This window comes from Urocampus carinirostris, chromosome 2, assembly GCF_059441175.1.
Source record: "Urocampus carinirostris isolate Australia breed hairy pipefish chromosome 2, RoL_Ucar_1.0, whole genome shotgun sequence".
NCBI classification, from domain to species: domain Eukaryota; kingdom Metazoa; phylum Chordata; class Actinopteri; order Syngnathiformes; family Syngnathidae; genus Urocampus; species Urocampus carinirostris.
The window spans coordinates 26278392-26291981 of record NC_142350.1 but is presented as its reverse complement, the minus strand read 5'-3'; the positions used below and the strand labels follow the sequence as shown (position 1 = coordinate 26291981).

The 13590-nt window shown below is 39.6% G+C and overlaps 1 protein-coding gene and 1 long non-coding RNA gene across 2 annotated transcripts in view; one reads left to right on the top strand and one right to left on the bottom strand.

Moving 5' to 3' along the window:
• The window catches only part of LOC148371529 (CUB and sushi domain-containing protein 3-like), a 290824-nt gene that overhangs the window by 256040 nt on the left and 21194 nt on the right, over positions 1–13590 (bottom strand). The window lies entirely within an intron of this gene.
• Positions 8694–9441, top strand: LOC148371530 (uncharacterized). Its single transcript, XR_015849636.1, has 2 exons — positions 8694–8758; positions 9040–9441. It is a non-coding gene; the product is annotated as an uncharacterized LOC148371530 (long non-coding RNA).

Below are 13590 nucleotides of genomic sequence, written 5' to 3'. Positions count from 1 at the left end.
TTACCCGTGGTCTAAAGTTTTGAGCAGCGCAAAACTTTTTCGCGCGGCCAACCGCGTGTGAATATCTTGCCGCGTGTAAAGCACGGCTGTATCTCGTCTGTATCGCGATCTCAAAGCGTCCAACAGCGTCTGCTTCACGGGCAGAAATTTCTGGTCATGATTCAGCCGCGATACAGACGCAAACGGCTGTGTGACCGGGCCCTTAAGAGTGTACACAGGGTTCCAACAGCTTAAGGCAAGTTAAATTCAAGACATTTAAATGCCTTTTGAAATCAAATTTAAGACCAAGTCGTCAAAAAGAAAAAAAACACAATTGGAACACACAAAATAAAACAAAAAACACAAATATTTCTTCACATATACAATACATTTTACACATCACCCAGCACAGCTTTTAGCCATGGCAAAAAATTGTTTTTCAGACAGCCACTTTTCATTAGATTTACACTATCCCATGGTCCAAAGTAAATGTGTCCGTCCTACGTAGCCATGTATATTGTGGGTAGACCTAAGACATGTGCCTGCTCTGAAATGCCTGACTGAAACCACATCACCATGTTGTTATTGTGGTCACGCCGTGTTGCCATGAATCAAGTAAATTGGTGAATTATTTAAAAGGACAATTGATAAATGTAACAAAATATTTTGAATGTTTGCCCCAGGTTTCCAAAAATGTAGCGGGACCATTGGATGCAGGATTCATGTAGTATTAGGTTCCAGTTCCCTCTCAGACACGGGAACATGGTCACCTCTGATGAGTGTGATGGCTCAAACTCCAGGAGGACTTCACCAATGTGGTGTTGGCACCCATACCAAAGCAGTGGTCGGCCCAGTGAGAGCTGTATGGAAATGCAGGCTGCTGTGAGATGGCCAGTGTTTGATGCAGTGGCGTCAAATGCCATGTTGAGAACCTGGTTAGCACAGCACCAGTCCTGCAGCATCTTGTGTGTGAACCCCGCAAAAATAGGTGCAATGACTTAAATATGACTACATTTCTTTCCAATTATGTAATCATACACAGACACAACTTCAAATATGGTAGTCATATCCAATAAGACTATACATAACAACCTGAAAACGTAAATTCACCACAGTGTTTTAGAGCTGCCGTATTTGTTTACCTCAGATATCTATGGCAACCGTGGAACACTATTGTCCAACAAAACAGATGTGCTGTGGCACCTCTATAAATTAATGTATTGGAATAAGAGTTGCATAAGTTGTTTTATCGTATATTGGAACACTTTAAGCACCCGGCCATATCAAAATTGAAGAATTGTGTTTTTTTGATGCACTCTTATGCCCATGCTACGCTCATCTGTAGGCATTTAAAAGATTTAGGCGAGAATAAAAACCTACTAGTTCTGTGTGTTCCAACTCAAGAGTACACAATGTTAGTAGCACTTGCATGATTATTTTAGTTTGGGACAAGTCTTCAGGGTGTTACCTTTCAAATGAGACAAAAACCATCCGTATTCTCAAGAACAGCATTCAATTTACTTTGGGTACCTTGAATTGGGATTGTAAGCACATTTTACAGGATCGTTGAGGGGTTAATGGATTTTTGCACTTTATTGTTTTTCAATCTGATGATATTTAAAAAAAAATTCAGTTGATGATAGAATATCGCTATTTTCATCATTCTCTTTGAAGTAAATAGAGAATAAAAGCTACTGATAGAGCCTGAATAATAGATAGATAGATAGATAGATAGATAGATAGATAGATAGATAGATAGATAGATAGATAGATAGATACTTTGTTCATCCCCGAAGGGAAATTCACATTTCCAGCAGCATCCCTGAGCTGAGAACAATCGAGAACAATCGAAAATAACACACCAGCTTCCTTCATATAATTTTCGTTTACTGGCGATTTTGATACAAAGTGAATGTACATTTCTTTGTTTATTTATATGATGATGGTGCAATATTTTGGTTACGTTTTCAGGGGGTTGAATTAGGCTCACTAGACTATGCACATCAATTTAATAATCGGCAGTGTTTGATCATTGGCTTGTCATCATTTTTGACTTTCACACATCTGGCCTAAACACTGTTATGATGAAAATCTGGTCAAAGTGCTTGTAGTAAAAACATCTAAAAAGAATATATCAATTATTTGCTTTGCCTTTGGATGGTTATACCACTACAATAAATTAAAGAAGGTCCTTCAGGCGTAGACTCTGATCAAGACCACAATGACAGACGTATCCTGCATAGATCTACTTCAGGAACCGTGCGCCATTCCATGTCAAGGACATTTCAAAGCCGGAGCACTTGGAAATTCAATATAGGAACCAGTAACTGAAGCTCCAACCCTCTGCGGATGTCATTACAGACAATCTTTCAATGATGGGGTCAAAGGGGCCCAATGATAGGAGTATGGCTGTCACAAAATCCATCCATGCATCCATCCATTATTTGCAACTCTTATCCTCAGTAGGGTCACAGGGGGTGCTGGAGCCCATCCCAGCTGTCTTCGGGCAGTGGGCAGGGGGACACCCTGAACTGGTCGCCAGCCAGTAACAGGGCACACGGAGACATACAATTCCCTCGCTCATTCACACCTAGGGACAATTTGGACCGGGCAATTAACCTGACATGCGTGTTTTTGGAATGTGGGAGGAAACCAGAGTGCCCGGAGGAAACCCACACATGCACGAGGATAACGTGCAAACTTGGCACAGGAAGGCAGGTATCTGGATTCGATCCCATGATCTCAGAACTGTGCCGCGGATGCGGTGAACACTCAGTCGCCGTGTTGCCCTCTGTCATAAAATATCACCTAAACAATAACAATTGACGATTATATTGTCAGAAAGATTCCAACACATTTAAAGTGAATGCAGCTAAAAGTATCAGACAAATGTTCCTTTTCTTGAAATTCTTGGGCTTTGAAAACAAAGACTGCTAAACAGTAAAATGAGGTAAGTGACTACGTAAACTTGCAGGTTTTTTTGGGAAACTGTAAACAGATACACAACTTAAGCTCTGCTAACATGACATCAACTTGAATAGGAACTTGTAAACTTGAAATTGTTTTGCGTGGTGGGTTGTACAGCTTATCAAACTCATACAGCATGACTCTGGACGCTGGTTTGTCAACCATTTGAACGGCGCCATTTCAGTAGCAATGTTCCGCGTAATACAACCAATTAGCGTGCCCCATTTTACACTGACTTGTTTGTATGTTGTGACTCCTGTGTAAACTTCACGTATGTCCAATCGACAAGCTCCAACCCCTGGATTGTTTGCCATTCTTCCTTAGCCGACTAGCTCGGCGAATTGTACGGAGTGACTCGACTGTAAATGCTGCTTGAGATTAGTTGTGTTTGCTCCTTTCACCAGCACCTTCTTGAGACAAAGTTTGCACTGCGCTTCTGTGGTATTTTGGGGCTTACATTTGTCGCTCAGAATAAACCCAAAATGTGTCAAAATACCTAAGTGGTGCGGGGTTTTGAAACTAAAAATTGACCTGCTATGATGACCACACACAGACTGTTGTTTGTTCCTCCAGGTTGAAGTCAAAGGTGGTCACAAATGGGGTTGGAAAGAAAAAAATACAGTATTTAGAAATGTGAAAATTATTCACGAGTATGAAAAAAATTCACGCTGAGACGAATATGTCATATTTGTGACAGCCCTAGATAGGAAAAGCATTGGAAAGCAAGACATTTGATCTGTTTTTTTTAATTAGTTTGAATTTAAAGCCACACCATGTTTGTAATCTAATCATTCACAATAAAATGTATTTAAAATGATTGGAAAACAATCAATAACGTGCTTTACAACGTGGGACCACAAAGTCAACGTTGGAATTCTTCCATTAGGCACAGTAAAGCTAAAATCATTAAAAACAATCATGAAATTGCAACTCGATGTCTTGCTTTGTTCGACTCTCAGATTTTGAATTTTAGAAAATGAAGCTTGTTTACCACTATGATCGCAGATATTGCAGATGCGTGACCAAAAATATTCTTGTGCATCCAAAGCTTACAACAAGAGAATTTGGGATTTAAATGTGAAATAGGTAGCCAACAGGATACAGTCCCACAAGCAACCTTAGAGAAGATAAGTAGTTATGCAAATGGATGGAAATAAACACCAGGAATCAGACATGGGGACTTGAGACTTAGTGACTTGGACTCGAGTCGACTCGAGTCGCTGTTTTTATGACTTGTGACTTGACTTGGACTTGGCAATCTAAGACTCGGGACTTGACTTGTGACTTGACTTGCCCAAGAAAAAAATACTTGGGACTTACTTGGGACTTGAAGGTGAAGACTTGAGACTTACTTGAGACTTGCACATGTGTGACTTGGTCCCATGTCTGCCAGGAATCGTACACATTTTTTTATGGACACATTCATTTAAGGCCCTTTTTTCAATTTTTCCAGTACCTTCAAAAAAAGAAACCCAGTGCCGATCAAAATAATGTTTTCTTGTTGCTGTTTTTTTAACTGTTCCTATCTATGATCTAGGATGTTTTTGTGTCAATGGACTGCTATAAACTGACATGAATTCTGCAATTCAGCTTCGACAATGCACGCTTCGTGCATTAATACGTCACACTTGTTTATAAACACAAAAGGGATTTCTAGGTGTTAGGTAAAAATTGAGTTCAATATGGAAGACAAAAGAGAAAGAAAGTACTGTATGTATAAAAAGCAGAAAAAGGAGCCAAATTTGGATTACTTTTAATGGTATTGATTGCGCCAAGGCAGATTGCAGTCAATTTTTCAATTTTAGAGACTGCTGAGCATTTGCTTTTTGTTTTACTTATTTTAATTTATATGTTTCACTTGTTTTTAGAGGATCTGTCTTTTAATTGCTTAAAAATAACTGTAAACTGTTAATTTTTTGGATTTAACTTAATTTAATAATAGCACTAAAGTGTTAATATTTTTAATTTGTTTGTATTGTTTAGCATTTAGAGATTTTATGCTGTTGTTTGACTTTAAATCTGTTCAGTGTGTAAAAAGCTAAAAAATATATATACCGTATTTTCCGCACTATAAGGCGCACCGGGTTATAGGGCGCACCCCGAAAAAATAGTTTTTGGTCCTATTTTTGACATATATAAGACGCACCGGATTATAAGGCGCTACAATGGGAACGTGGACAAAACAGTCAGATAGTTCAGTCCAACTTATTACCCCCTGAACATTCCGAAAGCTTGCAAAGACGCAAATACGTGTCGAGAACACGTGCGAATGCGGTGTCCGTAAGATGTCACTCAAATGCATCGTTCCATCATTCGGAAGGTTAAAGTCTTGGGATTCAAGAAATGATAACCATTCCTTCGTATCTATTTTCTTTTTCGCTCGCAACTTTACTGTGCATATGACAATAAACACTTGGAATTGAGTTTAATTTAAAAATAGACACTCCATTCTATCCATTATCTGCACCGCTTATCACAGAAACATCGAGTTCAGTCTGAAACAAGACAATATAAAACCCGGAGTAGCTCACCGAAGTCGTTGTGATCATAATAATGTGCAGGCAATGTCCTCTTATATCCGTGAGGGTAGTAAATCCAGGAGAATACAATATTTACAAATACAGAATAGAAAACAATGCTTTCTCTATGCCATCGGCCACATGCTATACGCATTCATCTTTTTCGGCCAATTGCAGGCTTTGTTTCGCTGTTCAAGCCAATGGCAGCCTGTACATTATAAAAAGGATCCGCCTCTTGACCTCCGAATAACTTTAGCCAATAGTGATCGATTCAACTGATGATTGACACATCTTTTTCAGCCAATTGCAGGCTTTGTTTGCCGTTTGAGCCAATGGCAGTCTGTAAATGATAAAAAGGATCCGCCTCTTGACCTCCGGATAACTTTAGCCAATAGTGATCGATTCAACTGATGATTGACACATCTTTTTCGGCCAATTGCAGGCTTTGTTTGCCGTTTGAGCCAATGGCAGTCTGTAAATGATAAGAAGGATCCGCCTCTTGACCTCCGAATAACTTTAGCCAATAGTGATCGATTCAACTGATGATTGACACATTGGTTAGCCAATGAAACGCCGGTAAATAAATCCCACCATCCACCGCGTACTACTTGGCGTTCGGGGGAAAATCGAGTCGGCGGCTGCAAGTTAGTTGGAAAACTTAATGTTGATCCATAAATAAGGCGCATTGTATTATAAGGCGCATGGTCAGCTTTTGAAAAAAATAAAGGCTTTTAGGTGCGCCTTATAGTGCGGAAAATACGGTATTTTATGATTTCTTTGTAGATCTGTGATTATTATAATTTATATTTCATGTGTTTTTAAGGGATCCCCTGCAACATATTTGAAATGACTAATTACTAAATAATCTACTGCATAATGTTTAATTATTATTGATAATACATTATTAGAAATAAAAAGGCTTTTCTCGGTGAGCCGAGACAAAAGAGCCGGTTTTCTAAATAGAGCTGTCATCTTGAGTGAATTATATTGGAGACGGTGACGCTTCACATGACAACGCCATAAAGACAAGCCACCAGAGCAGGTGTTTCGGGGTCAATTTCACACCCTTTTTTTTCTTCATTTATTACATGGTTTATAGAATCAGACTCCCAAGAAACATGGCAATGGCAAGAATTTCGAGCATTTTTAAACACTTTACCCAAAATTCAAGCATTTTCCGGACCTTGGAAACACAACATTAAAATTTAAGCATTTTCAGGGATTTCAAGCACCCGTACGAACCCTGAAACATAAAGCCATGTGTAAAGAGATTTTTATCAGGCGTAATTTCAAGGTTCAACTATCGCTACATGAGTTTTCACTTAGCAAATTCCTGAACAATTTTACAGGCGTGACTTAAAGGTATTCCAAATTCATCAGTATGAAAAAGGTAAGGAAATATTTCATGTTTTTGGCATAAAATGTATATATATTTCATAGGTATATTCCAATTATTTGCTGAGATAATGCCTTTTGAAGACAACCTGTCTTCGACTTGCTGAGGTTTGACGTCATGTGATTAACATCAGCACCCGAGCAAGCCACTCACCATTGTTTTGGGAGTTGATGGACCCATGTGGGGGAAGTGGGAACGGAGGCAGGGGTGCTCAAAAAGAGGGATGATGTTGAATAACAAAATGAGGTACAAAGTGACAAACAAACATAGCCTAAACAAAATGACCAAAGAAGAAACCAGAAACAAAAGAAAACAAACCTGGCGTGGGAATCGAAAATCTCTTTATAAAATCCGATTCATCGATTCATCGATTCATCGAAAAAATAATCAACTGATTCCTTGATTATGAAAATAATCATTAGTTGCAGCCGTAATATGAAGAAGGGCTTGCTTAGAAAGCCACGTTGACTGTTTGATCTATAGTGTTTCGCCTTCACCCTTTCTACATCACAGGGTGTCTCTTCAAAGATTATTGAGCCCACCATGTAACAGCCTACTCAGCTATGCGCTTTCAAGCTTCTTTTCTTTTTTTACCACATATTAGTTTCTCATACTTTTAGTTTAAAATCTGTATACTTAAATGTATTTGACTTTGTTCACAATAATGGGTTTGAATTGACTGAAGGCTAGGATGTGGTATCAATAGGCTAGGTACATAATTAATATGTGGATAATAAGTCTATGTAATATCACATTGACAATTATTAGAAAAAATAAGAAAACCACAATTTCATATTGATCATGTTTTCTTTGATGTTGTTGATTTTTTTGTTGTTATGTTGTTTGGCTCAGGCTCAGTAGCCTAGATGGTAAGGCGCCCGCTTTGAGACTGGGAGGTTCGGGTTCGCGCCCCGGCCGAGTCATTCCTAAGACTTAAAAAGTGGTCGGCGGCGCCCTCTGTTGGCTGCGGCTGCATCGGCTCGCTACAACGGGTCAGGTGCAATCGACATTTCGTTCTGTGTACATTGTTACACAGAATGACAATACAAGGAAATTATTATTATTATATTATTATTATTATTATTATTATTATTATGGTTAGAGCTTAATTAATCCTTGTGGCATGCAGGTACATATTACTTACATTTTCATGCTTTTTGTGTTTTCAATCAAAGAGAGAGCATTGAAAAGTGAGCAATTGGGATGTCTTATTTCCCACAGGTTGCTAGAACATGTGGATGATCAAAATGGCATTGTGCTGTGATTTTTATGCTATTGCATTTAGGAGCCAACCACAAACTATACACAAAGCGTGCTATGTACATTATTTGGACGTCTTGGCCTCCATTATGATTCATAATCTTTGACTTATCATAAACCTGGTGTAACTCAATGCACCTGGGTTTTTGGTATTTTTCACCTTTAGTGATGTGGAGTAAATTGTATACAAAGTAGAAAGAAATTGTCCAACTATAATAATAATAACGACAATACTTTTGCCTGCATACCACTGACTGCACCCCCCATTACGCTGATATTGCACACATTGCCTTGCAAAAACTTTGGCAAAACAATGCAAAAGAATTGTCGCATTTTCTACCTCGTTGTTGCAAAATCAAGCGTCATGAACATCAATCCTATGTGTGCCTCTTGGCACAGCCTCACCTAATTTTGAGCCACGGGCTTAAACAGCCATTAAAAAGAACTAATTGACGTACATTTCTTACATTTTAGGGCCTGGGCACACCTGGCGCCAACTGCGTGGGGTTTCTGGCCTCAATGCCTTTTGATGCAAGACGCCGGTGCTGTGACGCCGTTTTGGTGAGAGTCCTGTTTTTCTTCATGAGGGACCCATGCAGCGCCCCTCTCCCTACGAGATCCTTTGTCTTACCAAAAGGTAACCCAAGAAAAAGATTTTGCATCAACTCATTTGGTGGTAGACATAAATATCGTCATTCTGTAACTCCTGATTATTAGAACTATCTTACAATCAGGCGTATTGATCAGTACTTTCAATCACTAAAAAATTCAAACTCCCTTCCCCTCTTCACCACAGGAAGTTCTCTTGTCAAAAACATCCTTTGTTTTTCTGTTTTTTGTGTTGTATTGCCTTGTAAATAAATCTTAGTTTGTAAAATCAAATTATGTTGTATTTTTGTGCGTCTATATTTTCCTTAGGATTGATCAATCACTATCAATATCTATGAAGTGAAAAAACAATGGACAGCACGGCCTCCGCGGCTCAGTTCTGAGGTCAAGGGATCAAATCCAGATACCAGCTTTCCTGTGCAGGGTTTGCATGTTCTCCCCATGCTTGCATGGGTTTCCTCCCCAATTCCAAAAACATGCGTGTCAAGTAAATGGCCAGTCCAAATTGTCCCTAGGTGTGAATGAGTGAGTGACTTGTCCGTCTCTGTGTGCCCTGCAACTGGTTGGCAACCGGTTCAGGGTGTCCCCTGCCCACTGCCTAAGGACAACTGAGATGGGCACCGACAACCCCGCGACCCTACTGAGGATCAGCTGTGCAGATAATTGGTGGATGAATGAAAAATCGATAATTTAAAGCTAACATACAAAAGGTTTGGAGGATTGCTTCTTTCGTGGACTGTTGTTGAGCAATGATGGAGTGAAAAAAACGACTGAAAGGTTCCACAAGTTGTTTGACTCCATGCCACACAGATGTGAAGCCGTTATTTAAATGTGGTCATGCAACTAAATATTAGGATAGCTTACTCCTAGCTTTTTTTCTGGAAATATAATATAGTTTTGAGTTCGTACAGTCAACAACAGACACTACTATTTTTTTAACACACACATTTTAAATAATTGCAAAATTGCACAGCCTTCGAAACGTGCCTATTATGAACAGTGTTGGGAATAACGCCTGTCTTTTCCGTAACGGGGTTTTTCTGCTGTCACAACGCCGTTATCGCTACTGACATTCAAAAGCGGTGCATAGCTTGAGCTGGAGAATACCATCAGTGGCGTGTGCCTGCACACCTGACGCTATTTTCATCGGCTTTCTTGCTCTTCTTGGAGTTCCTTACGTCACGTCCTTTGGGATCATGTCATCGTTCTAAATAGCGACTACCATAAAATTAGATAGCAATTTTGGATATACTATTTACTCATACGCCGAAAGGAAGCCGAATCGGTAAATGCGGCCGCAACAGACTCGTCGTGTCTGTTGAGAGTGAAATGGCTTTGGAAAAGGGACCCAGCTACCCACCAATCGAGAGCTGCTGTTCTCCACTTCCTTCCTACGGGGCGATACGTCCTACTAATGCCCAGTGCACTTGCGCACGCTGGCGCTTGATCGCACTAAGCAGATAGCGATTTCCTGGGAATTGTGCCATGTATTATCCTACCAGCCATACCTGCCTTTTACATGCAGTGCATGTGATGGCAGAACGTAATACCCTCGTTGCATCCATCCATCCACTATCTGCACCGCTTATCCTAAGTAGGGTCGCAGGGGTGCTTGAGCCCACCCTAGCTATCTTCAAGCAGTGCGCAGGGGACACCCTGAACTAGTTTCCAGAGACGGACAACTTACTCGCTCATTCACACCTAGGGACAATTTAGACCGGCCAATTAACCAAACATGCATGCATTTGGAACGTGGGAGGAAACCGGAGTGCCCGGAGGAACCCATGCAGCCACAGGGAGAACATGCAAACTCCACATGGGCTGCTCCTCGTTTCATATAAGTAAAAGTTCTGTTTATAATCATTCTGAGTTTCGACGTTGCTGATTGTATTTTTTTAGGAAGAAAACAAAAATTAGTGACGCTGAGAAAATGAACGCATTTAACATTAGTCAGTAAAAACAACCAGGTGGCTATATTCAAGCTAGTGCTGTCACACATTGTTCTGATATGGCTTAATCGAGTACGTGTCCCTTAATGTTCTCTAATTCAGTTAAATAATGGCAACTGAATCTTCATTAAGGCAGTTAAGTCTGTCGAATCAGCCTCCGGTAGGAAGATTCGCCCAAGTAAGAAATTACAGCAGAACACCGGTTTCTCTTGTGATTGGTCAAAAACTATTTTTTAGGGATTCTGTGCAGTTGACGGTGAACTTGTTGAGTGTAATAAAGATTAAAGTTGTTTAATATTTATCTTATTTTTTTTGTGTGTGTAGATATATAAATATTTTACTTTATGTTTCTGGTGTTTTTCAGTGTAAACGTTTAAGTGTTAATTTTGGTTTATTTTTCCCATTTTTAAGTCATTCATAATAATACATAATAATTGGGATTATATGTATTAAACAACAAAAACCTCAAGAGCCAGTTCTCAGCGCGCTAACGATACAGTACACGTTGTTATGATTACACACGCACCAGGAAGTAGAATCCAGATTTCTTCTTCGGTGTGGATGCTGGGTGACCTCTCACAGTGCGGCAGGAAGAAGCACTACAGTAGTGTCCTCTACTCGGAAAAAGGTGCACACATTACAAAATCTAACTTACAGCAATGTCCTGATGTTTTTCGAGATCCAGAAAAAAAAGTTTGTAGCTACTGTTTTTCGTAGGTCGAATGGTCTGTACTGCTCAGCACCTTTCAAATTCTTAAACACACAACTTATTTTTAAAGTAATGGAAATATTTACTTTTCCTGGTAACTAGTTTATATTACCAGAGAGTAACTCAGTTACTACCCCAGTTCGGAAGTCGTGAGTAACTATAACTAATTACTTTTTTTATGTAACGTGCCCTACACTGATTATGCATGGCTCATGAATGATGAATGCTAGGTCTTGTTTGTTTTCTGAGAATCTGTTGCACCTACAGGTAACTTGTCTGGCATGTAACAATAAAAGAAATGTACTAAAACCTGGTTAGTCACATAGCACTGCTATTATTTTGAACAGCACTGTATATGCTATGTTGTTGTAAGGCAGCCGCGCCCTATCGTGCGGTGCGCCCTGTGTAGTATTACAGAAATAGAACCAGCAACAAAGACTGCATCTTTTAACACGATGCGCCCTTTGGTCGTGAAAATACAGTTAGCTATTGTCATATTTTACTTATAGGTCAAGGTTGCTTTTGAAGCCCATTTTTAGACCCACGTTTTTTCAGAAACTAATTTGTTTGCGTAAACCCAAACCCATCATCCGGAACAATAACATGCTGCACATTATGATTCAGATAGAAAAGTGGAAAGATGTGAAATAATTTCCTTATGAGCACAACAAGTAAGGCATGCAACCACGGGCTAAAATGAGACCCTAAATTGAAGCCCCAGGATTCAGGGTTATCAGTACAGCTCTGCTGCACGTATTTCAACAAATATAATGTTCATAACCACAGTCATCCATTATGCATGGCCGCATGAGTGATGAAAATGAAATTTGGAAAGTGCATTACATTTTGCTGGAATTGCTGAAAACACAATTAAATACCTCAACAGCCCAAACACATCATCAGCTAGCCGCACGAGGCCAAAAATGCATAATTTAAGAAAAAAATAAGTAATAAGTCATACTGGAGTATAACTCGAACGTGAAAATGCAAAAGCGTGTGCCTGTTGCACGCAATTATTCACGTGTATATGATGTGAGGGGGTGTTTTAAGTCAAGGGGGGTGGGTCAAGTGAAGCGTTTGCCAGCGTTTGTCACAGGTCATGATTTTGTATTGTACCTTATTTATATCTCAGATAGCTTTTTACCCCTTTTTTGTTGCTTAGAAAATGCCATTTTGGAAGTGGTAGAGCTTTTGATACATTTCTGCTTCTGTGCAATAAACATCCATATCATTTGAAGTTTCTGTAACTGAAATTTTGATCCAAGTCCCGCAGCAAAGGTACTCCGAGTTCAATCAAGGCAGAGGTGGTACCATCCAAACTAGGTACAGTGGGGCAAATTAGTATTTAGTCAACAACTAATTGTGCAAGTTCTCCCCCTTGAAAATATTATTGAGGCCTGTAATTGTCAACATAGGGAAACCTCAACCATGAGAGACAGAATGTTACATTGTTTGATTATTAAATAAATTATTTGCAAATCATGGTGAAAATTTGTCAATACCAAAAGTTAAACTCAATACTTTGTTATATACCCTTTGTTGGCAATAAATGAAGGATTTTGTACATTTTACAAGAGAGGATTTTTGTACAATCAAATACAAATTACATTTAAATGCAAAAGATATTCACTGGCTGGGCTGTGGGGCAGGTCATTGCAACCTTGTGGAGGATGATGTTTACAGAAAACAGCAGGAACTAGGACAAAGGGCTGATATGATAATCAGGAACGCTCGGGGTCCAGACATCGAGACGCTCTTCCCCGAGATGGTGGGGCCACGTGGGGGCTTTTCCTGGCCCGCCCATGGGAGGAGCCGGCACACCAGCTTGTGGAAAAAAACGTGGGCCGGGAGAAGAACTTCAGAAGATCAAGAGGGAAGAATCGAGAGCGGAGGCTTGACGGAGACTCGAGCGACACTAATTCGGCTAATTCGATGGAGATCTTTAGGTTAATTTATTTAAGAAATTAAATCTGCCCCCATGTGGAAATGCCAGTCTCTTGTCCATATTTTCCCAAAAAGAAACGAGCACGCATTTTTAGGACAGAATGTATGTTTTGTTTGGTTAATGGAGTCTAATAACTAATTCGAACAATTTGGTAAATGGTACATTGTAATACATTAATTCCTAACATAACGGAAGCCAAACATTTGCTCTAACTCTTTATAAACTTTTCATACATTGTTGCAGGTAGTTTGGCCCAT